Source organism: Phyllostomus discolor, chromosome 10 (assembly GCF_004126475.2).
Source record: "Phyllostomus discolor isolate MPI-MPIP mPhyDis1 chromosome 10, mPhyDis1.pri.v3, whole genome shotgun sequence".
NCBI classification, from domain to species: domain Eukaryota; kingdom Metazoa; phylum Chordata; class Mammalia; order Chiroptera; family Phyllostomidae; genus Phyllostomus; species Phyllostomus discolor.
Window position 1 is genome coordinate 7,262,640 of NC_040912.2, and position 12,545 is coordinate 7,275,184.

The following is a 12,545-nucleotide window of genomic DNA, read 5'->3' on the forward strand; positions in this document are numbered from 1 at the left end:
CTCTGGTTATGCAAGGCGAAGGGGCCCGAGCCCAGGTCCCCTTAGCTGGACTTCCCGCATGGAAAGGATGCCCCAGGACGCAGACAGAGCAGAACTAGGTTTCAACGCAAATGAGCGGCTTTTGACATGTGTCACCCTCCAAGACACAATGACGACCTTCCACCGGTATGTAATTTCACAGTTTTCAAGGGGAGTCTGTCACCGGGAGGTCAACGGGACGTCGGCAGTCTCTGATAAACGAAGAGGTCGTTTTACAGATGAGGACATGGGCCCGGAGTCCCAAGAGTAAGTGGCAAAAGAGTGAGTTAAAGTACACCTCCCGACTCGAAGACTCGTGCTTGTTTTTTATCATCCCACACACACCACCGACCTCACCATTGCCTCCCAGCAAGTTCACTCGTGACGATTTTGCCTTAACATTCCTGCGAGAGGTCGCCGAGATCGATCAGACTAAACCATCCTCACCTGGTCATACCCTTTCTCAGCAAAGCCTCCTCCTTACAGAACCTAATTCAAGGTGACAGATAACACAGACAGTCTTGAAAGGGGCCAGGACACGAGCCTCCCAGGTTAAGATGCCGCCGTTTTCTCGGGGGGGGGCGGGGGGGAAACGTTGGCACACCTGCCCCGGGAGCGGCCAGCCGGCTCGGTGCGGGCTCTGGCGCGCCCCCTGCTCTGAACGGGAGTGCAGGACGGAGACCGTGTGCCCACACAGTTACTGCACTGTGCTGACACTGAACTTGAACTAGGAGGGACAAAGGAGGAACCAGTCTGGAAGCCAAGGAGCCTCTTCCACCTCAGCCCGGGAGAGATTAGCCGACGACGGACACTTCGGACACGGTTACTGGGGCAGACACGTTGATCTCTCCCCTCTGCGGTCATCAGGCTGCATTTCATGATAGCTCTCCCCACGCGCTTTGCAGCACTCCCGTGAAATCGCGCTCACGGGCAAACCCTTTCTGGCATGGGGCACAGCGCTGTGCCTGCATTCCCGTGGGGCCCCCAGGCTTCCGGGAGGAGCCCCCTGAAGCCGGCCCTTCAAGCGGCCTCTCGGTGTCTGAGCGAGAAGCCTCCTCGCCACCCTTTCCCCGGCCAAGTCGGTTTCCACCCCAGGCTAGCCCGTGCCCGGCACGCACGTGCTCTCAGATGCCACAGCCGCGGGCGGTGCCCAGGGTCCGCGCCCGAGCCTCATCCCTGCCTCACCCCCCGCCCCCCAAGGTGTCTGTCACCCTCCCTCCTTCCTGGCCCATGGGGCGGGGGGATGTCCTTCCCTGTCCCCCAGCCCTTGAGGTGACCCGGATGCAATGGCACCTTGGGGGGGGGGCCTGGGAAAGTGAGAGTATTCGTATGGGAAAGAGCCAGTGTCTCCGGAGAAGATGCGCCCTCTGACCTGAGCACACATCTCGTGGAATCCCGTGGGACTGTGCGGGCAAGCCAACACACAGAGTTTAATTTGAGTGAAAGGATGATTGGTGGGTGTTTTCCTTTTTTTCCTCTTTGTTTCTACTGGTTGTCTCAGGGAGCTATTTGTACAATTTAAAATAAATGATGGACAGCTTACTCCAACTCCTCAAGGTTGTGGACAGAGAATGTTTCAGACTCACAGTTAGGAATCATTCGGCACGTGCCCCCAGCCCCCCAGCCCACCCAGACCACCTGCGTGTGCCCTCAGACACAATCCCCACTCGCGCCCTTGGACCCTGAGAAGATGGAACTTATCTGAGTACTTGGCACCCGTGAGGAGCAACATTTGAGGCCAAAAGACGTTTGCCAAAGACCTCCCTTCACTTGAAGCCTTTCTCTGTTTCTGAAGGCTGGAAAGATGTATTTTGTCACAGAAGTTAAAACGACGAGATGTCTTTCTTCACTTGTCAAGCTGATGACGTTCACATGGCATTTTCCCCAGGGTCTGGGAGAGAATGTAGAGACGGACGGTCCAAACGGCGCTGGCGGAGGGTGAAATTGCTGGCGCCATGGCAAGCCTGGCGCCACGGGCAGCCTTGAACGGGCGTCTTCTGTCCCGCACAGCCAGGGGCACGGGGCAGGTCTCGCCACCTGGCAGACAGGGACGCTGACTCTCGGAGCTGCTGCCATCTTGCCCAAGGTCACGTGGCTGACAACAGGTGCAGACACAAAACCAGGACACTAACGCTGGGCTTTCTCATCTCCACACCCTGACTTAGGTCATCTTTCTCGAGAACCACCGGGCAGTGCTTACGCAGAGCCCCGAGAAAGGCTCTTGCGCCGTGACTGGGAAACCCCGCCCTACAGAAGCAGTGGTGCACACGGGGAAAGATGATGCACGCGGGTCCTCCTCACAGCGCTATTCAAAATGAAAAAACAACAAATTGCCTGCCGTGGGGGTCTAGTTCAGTACATGTAGGTGGCCTCTACTGAGATACTCCACAGACATCACAACGGTATTTTGGGAACATCTTTAAAGTATGAAAAAACATGAAAGAAGGATTCACTGGAAAAAAGCAAATCTGTGTGTTCATATCATGTGGTCAGCCACAGAAAACAGCGAAAAGCAACTACATCTGTGTCCACAGGCTCACACAGACACCTGTGAGTGGGGGGCTGTGGCACCTCTATTTTCTTCTGATCTGCACTTTCTACAGCGAACACACGTCACCCTCTAAACACATGAGTCACAGGGTAGCCGAGAAATGGCGCCATCAAGGGCGTGGCTCCTGTTACTACTGCAGTTGGAACTCAGGCACTGGAGTGAGGAAGTCAGGCGCACGGACTGGGAGGAAATTAGGGTTCTCATCTGTGGACGTTTCTTCAGCTGCTGTCCCCACGGTCTGGGTCCCGGAGGCCGCCTGACAGAGGCTATGCATGGCTCAGACTTCACCTCTTGGTCCACGGAGGCTGTGAACTTGACATCGGACAGATGGCAGGGGTAATGGGATAATTATGCATGCTTCTGCTGGTTACAGAGAAATGTATTAAGAGATAAAAATAAAAACATCCTTCAGTGCCCTTCACATTTCAGGGAGAGGCAAAACTAGTATTATTCAAATGTTCAATTTGTGTTTTGCACACTGGCTAATTCAGTAGGAGGAGGCCCTCATCTGTGGCATGGCAGAGTTGCGTTTTCATACACTAACAGAAGATGGTCATCCTTTCCTGTGTCCATGTGCACCAGTGCTGTGCACTTACATTCCTTTTATAAAGCAGCGGAATGGTGTCATGTTTAGGCATCATGGAGATTTGTGGCTTCGGTTTCTCTGCCTCCACCACGTTATTCTGTCACTTAGGTTCCATGCGATGGTGACTTCCCACTCAGGAGACACAGGTGTTTGTTGCTCCAGTGGGAAATGTGGGCTGCAGTACAACGCAGCTCCTCCAGGAAGCGCCTCCCGGTAAGAGCGCCTGCCCAGGCCACCCTTCGCGGCATCCTGTCCTTCTCAGCGGTTGCTAATTCCTGCAGCTGGACTGGACCTGCTGGCTGCCTGGCCCGCTCCTGGCACCTTCCCGACAGCAGAGAGGCGCGGGCTGGACTCACATTCTGTGGGGGTCACACACCTGCTTCTCTCGGACATATGGAACAAGGGTGCAGAGAGCTCATGTAGGGTCCTGGAGTGCTGGGCCACGGTGCAGCACGGTGTCACACACCGACAGCCCCCCTTCACTCGTCGTTGTACGCATGCGGGTCACAGTCCAGGAAGACCTTTCCACAGAGCACCCAGCACGGAGCTGGTGTCTGAACCAACCTGTGGTCGGCCCCCTTCCTGAAATGCAGCTTCGCACACCGTGTCTGCAGGGGAGCCCTAAACACCTGCTCCCCCCCATCGAGGTCCAATCACAGCCTCCTGTCAAGCTCCAAGACCGCAGCCACTATCCACACGGAGCCATGTAAATGGAATGTTGCGAATTACAGTTAAGTCACATTCACATTCACTTCCCGCAGCCACACTAGCCACATTTTAGGTGTTCAGTGGCCACATGTGGCTGGTGGCCATGACACTGAACAGCGATGATTGGCAGCTGGTCCATCACTGCAGAAAGTTCTACTGGACCTTGGTATTAAGGGTGTGACCCCATCTATGTTGGGAAAGCATTCCTGGGCTCCCCTGAGGGATTTCGGGGTGTAGGGAGATTAAGATCAAGCTCAGCCCTGCTTTCTTGCTGGGCACCTACAGAGAAAGATCAAATGCCTTGGCATCACGGTCAAGGTCCCTCGCAGTCTAGGTCATGCCGGTTCCTCCCCGTGCATGCTTCCTCCCAGGCCCAGGGGAGGTCTTGTTACCCTGCGGGCTTCCTTTCACCTAGCCTTGCCCGCCTTGGATGTGCTTCCTCGTCTCTCCCACGGAAAGACCTATTGCCTGCCCTTTCAGGCTCAGTCTGAATTCCTCCACGGTGCTCCTTGACTGGCCCAAGGGAAGTCAGCCCCTTTGGATTGGGTCCTGTCCACTCTAAGCTTTTATTCTTTTTTTAAAGATTTTATATTTATTTTTAGAGAGGGAAGGGAGGGAGAAAGAGAGAGAGAGAAACATTAATGTGTGGTTCCTGGGGGCCGTGGCCTACAACCCAGGCATGTGCCCTGACTGGGAATCGAACCTGCGACGCTTTGGTTCACAGCCTGCTCTCAATCCACTGAGCTACGCCAGCCAGGGCTAAGCCTTTATTCTTGCAGACCCTCCGAGTCCGAGAGACTTCTTTCTATGTTTATGGGGAGGATTGCATCTTGCCCATCCAGCCAAGCACGGCTCAGTCAATGTGTGGGGAGTCCTCAGAAGCGTGGATGAGAGTGGTTTAATGACCCGTGCTCAGCGTCCCGGGTCGGGAAGTTGGGTGCTGGTGTCTGACGAGCGTGAGTCCCATCCTGGCCCGGACGCTCCGGCAGCTGCCCAGCACGGCCAGGACCCTGGGGGCTGCGGCCCAGCAACCCCTGGATGAGGCTGCTTCTACCAGAACTTTCCACAGCCATTTTTCCTCTGAACTTCTTGTGCTGCTCTCCTGTATCCAAGGGGGTGTGCATTTTTTCAATGTAACAAATGGTGGGAAAGAAGCACTTGACGAGAGCACTCTGCTCTAATGACACAATGACACGTCTTCGGAAAAGCACATCCAGTGTCGGAAGAATAACCTATGGAGCTCCCTGTGGTTAAAAAGGCAAGCCTCCAGCGCTGCTGCGATCAAAACACCAAACATCTCTCGGCTCCCTAGCAACCGCAGGCCGAGTGGTTTTCCCTCTGCTGTTTCTGGCACGGGGGCCCCCAGCTGGAGAGGCGAGTGCTCACGCCTCTGCTGCCCGGACACAGACTCAGCCACTGGGAACCCTCCACCCTGCTTCTGGGAGAACAGACGGGCGTGCCAGGGGTGACGGCAGCCAGTCCCACCCGCGAACGGAGTCAGCTGCCACCGGGAGGAGTCTCTGGCCGGACTCCGTTGTTCACTCTGGAGGTCGGCTTTCCCGAGAGCAACAGCAGAAGCGGGGCTGGCAGGAGACTAGAAAGCACGCCGGGGACACACGGCTTTCCCTGCCACGTGCATCTGGGACGTTCACAGACTTGCGCGAAAGCATCTCAGACTTGTGGGTGCCTGGGCGTCAGTGGGCACCTGGGCATCAGTGGGGAAGAGGGAAGGAGGGGATGAGAGGGACAGAGTCCTGCCTGGGGGACACAATGTGTTTACCTACCAGGGGGCTACAGGAAACCCACTTACATTTCCACCCTTCAGATTCCGTCCGACCTCCCCGACCTGAGGTGCACGGAAGTAACCAGAGGTGACAAGCTCGGGAAGAAGACACATCCATGCCACGCTGCACCCGAGAACATGATGATTGCATCCGTAGCTCAGGGGTGGCTACCTCGGCTCTTCCCCTCCACACTCTGAGGACACCCCACACATTCACAAAAGACGGGGCTGCTCTAGCATTAAAAACAGGGCCCGCAGATTCACCAACGGGACACATGAGGTTGCTCTATGGAGTTGTTTATGAAGCGGTGGGGGGAAGCCCACCGTGCCAGCCCGGAGGGAGCCCCTGCTGCTCAGTCCAGACCCTCCCCGGGCCGCCGGCTTGGCTCTCCTGTGGCTCCAGCGTTGGTGAGAATACTCAGCACCCAGTGTTGGCGCACGCATTGGTTCTGTGGCTGCCCGGGGTGCCGGGACGGCCCGGCCAGGCCAGGCGTCTCTGCACGAGCGTGTCCATCTCACAGAGTCAGTCTGCAGAGACAGCACGCAAGGACGTGTGAGTCCCCTCCCCCTCTGGCTGTGGACACGGAACCCGCCTGCAGCCTGGCCTCACCCAGCGCCCAGCCTCACCCAGCGCCCCGCACAGCCACACACATGCCGCAGGCCTTCCGCCCACTCCCGGGCGCCAAGAAGGAATCTGCTGCGCGCTGTGGGTTCCGGGCGCTGAGGGAGGCTCAGAGAGGAGCAGAGCTGGACCCACCCAGACAGGGAGGTCGTGCAGACAGGAAAACCCAGAGTCCAGATGACCTCAGGGCTGTTGCGGACAGGGAGCTGGTGCGGCAGCCACTAGGACTAACCAGCGCAGGCGGGCCAGGGTGCCCTGAAGGGGTCAGAGCGGGAGAGACCTGAGCAGTGGATCCCGGAGAGTGGCAGGCGCTTAGACAGACGCGAGCAGAGCAGGGATGCCCGGCCAGATGCAGACGGCCACCAGGGTGGAAAGCCCAGGTCGCCTAGCAACAGGCAAAACCAAGAAAACAATGATCTCACCCCAAGGTGACCTTTCCTCCCCAAGCATATCCCTGGTCATTTGGTTAAGAACCCCTGACCTTTCATAGCGCTGGTTATGAGGTTGGGACCTTCCCCTGGCCTTTCCTCCCCTGACCTTATGCAGCTACTCACACATGTGAGACCCCACTTACGGGAGGAACAAAGGGAGGGGACGGAAAATAGCCCTTAAGCATCGAGCCCCCAGGACAGTGAGGGTCTGACCTGCATCAAATACATCCAAGCCTCAGCCGTGTTTCGGTTCGAGGCCCGGAAAGGCAGCAAAACCAGACAGGAGACGCCATGGCCGACATTAGGACCAGCCGCACTGACCAATGACCCCCTGCCCTGGTGCCAGCCAATCAGTGGAGACCCAGGCCCCAAAAGGACTCACCCAGAAAGCTGATGAATATCCTACTGGGATCCTCCCCTGAGACTTCAAAATGGGGGACCCAGCGTGGCTCTCCCTCCCGGGAGAAGGCCTGCACCTTACCCCCCCCCTCCCACAGGCCTGTTCCCTTTCCCTTTCCTGAGCTCCAGGAGCCCTTTTTCTGCCTCTGTAACTTGTTTCCCGAGCCCATTTCTCCTCCCGCTCACTTCTTCTACCTCCGTGACTTTCTAAACAAATTTCCTCCTCGAGTTGGAGTCTTGTCTCTGAATTCTTTCCCCCCCCAGAACCCAAGCACCGAGGCTGCCGAGCCGAAGTCTGGTCTGACTGCACCGGGCTAACGCCTGGTGCCACTCTCGCCACCAACGGAAGGGTCCGCGGAGTCTGGCTGGGTCAGAGAATGCAGAACAGGAGGTTCCAGGCAAAGGCAGGAGCCCGAATGAAAGCACCGAGTTTCCAGATCACCAGATCTTAGGTTTAAGAATCATTCGGTCCATCCTCCAATATCTAAACACAAAACCAGAAGTCCCCGCCCGACAGTCACCCCTGTTCTCGATGACCCCTGCCCCCTGCAGAGCAGCACTGAGGTCCACCGTCAGGACGTTGCTTTCTCCCGGGGATCCGAGTCCTCACCGCTTCCAGCCTGAACTCTTGGGCGGGGCACCCAAGGTCACACCCAGTCAGTCCACGTGCCTGGGCGATGGGGACTCTCCAGTGACCTTCCTGGGCTCCCTGCTCAGCCTCGCGCCTGTGCATCTTCCTGCCTTTGCGTCCCTCCCTCTGTCCCTGCTGCTCCCGCCGTGACAGGAGCACAAATCCTGCTACCAAAGCAACACGAGGAAAACCGACCCAGCCACCTGATGATTATTCACGATGAACCCCCTCTTCACATGCCTGCACTCTGTTCCTGCCATGTCTACTCTTGCCTGCCTACACACAGTTCCGACATACGACCCAGGGACCCTCCGCTTTTGCCTCATTTAGGCGCTCTCTGCTAGGGACTGAAAAATACTGATTGCTTTAATCCTCACGACAGCTCCCTGGAGGCACAGGCTGTCGCCGGCCCAGCAAAAGCCAGTGCGACGCAGAAGCTCCAGAACCAGCCGTGAGCCCCCGACGTCCCTCTCCGGCCGGAGACCGGTCCCGTGCAACAACGCCGGCGTCTGAGGACAGAGGCCTCCTGCACGGGGGAGCGGTGCTGACGGACTCCCACAGATGCCGGTCGTCAAAAAAGCGCCTCGAGCTTGCTGGGCGCGGAGTCCTGCTTCCAGCCGAGACCAAACCACCACGTGCGTTTTCGGAACCTGAAAAGTCTTTTCTCTCTTGCTAAGGCCGTCTACCAGACCCTCGGTGGAGAACATGACCTCTGTGCCCATGGCTGTCTTGTGTCTTAGCGTGGGGGCGGGGGGGGGGCTGTGTGTGCACCCTTCTATTTGCCCAGTGCTCAGGGGTGGTGACATTTAACGGGCCACAGCCAGAAACTCCAACCACCAACAGGTACGAAGGCTCCTCTTGGGAAAGGTGAGCTTTCTCTTCTCCAGCGGGAAGCACCGGCTCCACAGTCGGGGGAGGGGGCGCTGGCCACGGCTAACAGACATTTGCGGAGATGTCACGCGTGGAGGAGTAACTTGTTTTTCCAGTTCCCGCAAAGACGTCGCACCAGCCAGCCAGGGAGAGGGGAAGCGTGGTCACTAGCCCCCTCTAGTGGCCCAGAGTTAGAACGTCAAGTAACCTGCATTCTTACTCCAGCGTTTGCTTCTTACTCGTCACTTTTTTGCGGGGGAGGCTGGCTGATCAAAGAGAACATCCGAATGGAGGCTTGTCGGAAAATCCATCCCTTTTCTCTCAAACACGTTGCATTCATCACGGCCATGCCCACTGTGAAACAGCTATAAGGCTGGTCAGCACACTAAATCCCTCCATAACCCTAGGGGCCTCCCGGTCGCAGCCCCGGCAGGGCACCCGTCTGAGGCCCACCTGCCGGGGGCAGGCGGGGGAGCAGACGGCCTCTGGGGGGAAACCTACACTCTCCCACCCTCTGTAAGACCGCCCTTCGCCCACGCACCGCATCTAGCCTCCCTTACTTGCGTCCTCACAAAGACTCTCACGTGCAGACCCCTCACCTACGCAGGAGAGAACCGTTGTCCTCCACGGCGGAGGCGGTACCACCACCAGGGGCCGAAGGGGCCGGCCAGCTGCCAGCATTCGGCCAGATTCCCGCCTCCCCATTCGTAAAACGACGGGGTCCCTAAAACTAGGTGACAGTCGCACTTACAAAGGCCTTCCGGACATGAGACGGCGCTCCTTATCCGGAACATCCCAGCCCCGCTTCTCCGCGGTGAGCGGTCTCTTGATACATCGCCACCCCCGACACAGACGGCGACGCACCGCCTTTGATACCGTTCCCTTCCGCTCGGCACACACTGACTGAGTGTCTGAAGTGTGCAAGGCTGGGGGGGGGGCGGGGGAGGAGACAGGAGGAAAGAGGACCCTGCCTTTGACTTGGGACGGGTGTGTGTGTGTGTGTGTGTGTGTGACGAGGGCAGGGCTGGACCGGTCCAGGCGGCAGGCAACGCACAGCGCAGGTAAGGAGGCTCCGCGGCGCTGCTGGCTGCTGCCAGTGCGCGCGCTGGAGAAGGGCCGTGCAGGCCTCTGCACACGCGGGGAGAGGAGGAAAGCGTGCCCGCACAGGTGTCCCCAAGAAACAAGCCTCGTAGGAGCCGGAAGACGCAGCCCGGTGCGGCCAGGAGCACCGTGGAGCCGCCAGACGCGGAACGCCCCAGCTGTCGCTTAGGGTCCGCGCTTCGCCGGCCCTATGCGTGCTTTCCTCGCACGGCGCATGCTCCCGTAGGATCCTAGTGAAAAGGACGTGGGAAAACAGACAGCGCCCCGCTGCCACCACTGCGGATCCCCGCAGAGGAGAAAGAAGACCATCTGTCTATGGGACTGAGGGCCAGAAGGCCGAGTGAGGCGGACTCGCGGGCTCCTGGCTTTGTCCCGCTGCAAGTCAGTGAGAAGGCTGTTTTCTCTTTCCTCGCCTTCTAGGGTGGCAGCCCCGGGGGCTCCTTTCTTGGGGACCTCTTGCCCCAGTGGTGCCTCTCTGACATCCAGCAGGGTCAGGGCGGGTCCCTGGGGTGCGGAGTCACAAATGGCCACGAGGAAAAGCCAGGAGAGTGAAGGCACCCAGCATCTGGTGGCCACACCCCAGCCCCACGCGGGAGCCACCCCCAGCCGCCAGGCTTCAAAGGGGCCGGGCCCGCCCCAGGCCTTTTTCCCATTAGGCAGTGGACGGCCGCCAGGGCCCGCAAACTCCGCTACGTGCAGGAATCAAGGGCGGCCGCCCTGAAGGGTGTGGGGCGCCGGTGCACTCTTTCAGATGCCGGGTGCCTTTCATCAAGCATCTGCCCTGCCTCTTGGCTGCACGCTAAGCCAGAATTCACACCCAATCATTGCACAAGGAGGGTTCTTGCACTCCATCCGCGGGGCAGCTTGAACATACAGGGAAGACACAGTGCGCTGGATCTACAAGGAGAATTATCCTTCCGCAGAGGTTCACCCGACCCCCACCCACCAGGGCTGTCCCACGGCCATCCTCAAGTCACTGAGAAGAGGTTCCTGGGGTAGACTTCCCCCAAACCCAAATCACAAGCACCCTGGGCCAGCCACCTCCTTGCTAGCCTCTGCCAGCATGCCAGTGGCCCCGGATGCATACTGCCTGGCTACTACTACTCACAGCCCCAGACTACTCACGGCTGGAGAGTGGAAGAGGCAGGGTTGAGGCAACATTTCCCGAGGACCTACTATGTGTTAGGTGCACCGCATATATGAGCACCTATACTTTTGACTGCAAAATGTCTAAGAGAAGACAAAACTAAGATCCACAGAGGTCAAGCAGTTGTGTTTTGGGGTTTTTTATTATTTGTTTTTTAAGCATCACACTGTTAGGAAGTGGCAAAGTTAGGTCCACACTCCTCCCGCCCACCAGGTCACCGTCTATGGCACATGCTGTTCCTCCCACTGGAATGTTCTTCCACCCTTTCTCCTGGCTGAACCCTCCTCCTCCTCCCGTATTCAGGCCAGTAGCTTTCTCAGGGAAGGTTTCTGAGGTCCCCACGCTGGATGAGGTTGCTATTGAACACTGCCATGGCCTTCCTGAGTGACTCCTGTCACACTAGGACACACTCCTGCAGTGGTGTCCTAGTATGACTGACCCCTCACTCCATCCGCCCCACTACAGTCCAGGGCGGGGGGGGCAGTTTTTGCCCACCCTCTATCGCCAGCCCAGTGCAATGCCTGGTCAAGAGCAGATGCTTAAGCCTATTTTTCGGAATGAATCACGTCTACCTGTTCATGTAGTCAAGTCCCGATGGAGTGATTACTAAGACAACAGTGAGAATCACATGGATCACAAGCAGCCCCGGAGAGTTTGAAGGCGCAAACATCATGGACTTGAGGACCTCCAGTGGCCAAGGGGAGTAAGAGCTGAAACCTGGCCACTGGGATGGGCAACGAGGAAGTCACTGGTGGCCTTAACAGGAATGGCTTCCCAGGAAAGGTGGGAAAATAAATCACCTTGACATGCACTGAAGGTGAAAACGACGTGAGTCACTGAGTTGGTTGGCCGTGAAGGGAAGACGAGAAATGGGGCGACAGTGTGCAGGGAGCCAGGGGTGTGTGTGTGTGGTTGTGTGTGTGCATGTGTGTGGTTGTGTGTGCGTGAGGATGAAGAAGACTTAAACATGTTGTGCACCAAGAATAAAGAAGTCCAAGAGAAGGCGCTGAAGCTAAAGAGATGGAGGAGGTAGGGGAGTTATCTAACTCCTGGGCAGGGGGGTCTAACTCACGGCCTGTGGGCTGCATGCAGCCCAGGATGGCTATGAATGTGGCCTAACACAAAATCGTAAGTGTACTTAAAGCCTTTTTTGCTCATCAGTTTTTGTTAGTGCTTGTGTATTTCATGTGTGGACCATGTCAACTCTTCTTCTTCCAGTGTGGCCCAGAGACGCCAAAAGGTTGGATACCCTTGACTAGAATAAACCTATTTATGAAGAAAATAATTGAAGTTAGGGTCATGAAGAAAATAATTGAGGTTAGGGTCACGAATTCAAGAGAAATATTTCCTTTCTCCTCACTAACAGTTGCTAGTAAATTCATATAAATACACACACACCAAAAAGGGGGGGAAAGTCCTTATATAAGACACAGAGAGGGAAGAGGTAAAAATTAAGGCTACTTTCTGGATCAGCGGTTGGATGAAGGAAGACCAAAGACCTAATGCAAAAGCCTCACAAAAAAGCGGACAGAACGGAATGAAATCTGCAAATGGGGTCGCCCCGTGAGGAAGGACCCCAGACGAGGGGCGAGTGTACCTCCTCTGGAGAAGGAGAGCTCTGTTCTCTCTCAGTCTGTGACCTTGGGGACCAATGGCAAATGGACTGAACAAAGCTAAGCCACAGTTTCTGTCGGACAG

General features: G+C 57.0%; 1 protein-coding gene across 3 annotated transcripts in view; it reads right to left on the reverse strand.

Moving 5' to 3' along the window:
• Positions 1-12,545, reverse strand: part of BMPER (BMP binding endothelial regulator) — a 214,006-nt gene that overhangs the window by 10,817 nt on the left and 190,644 nt on the right. The gene's annotated exons all lie outside the window — the stretch shown is intronic.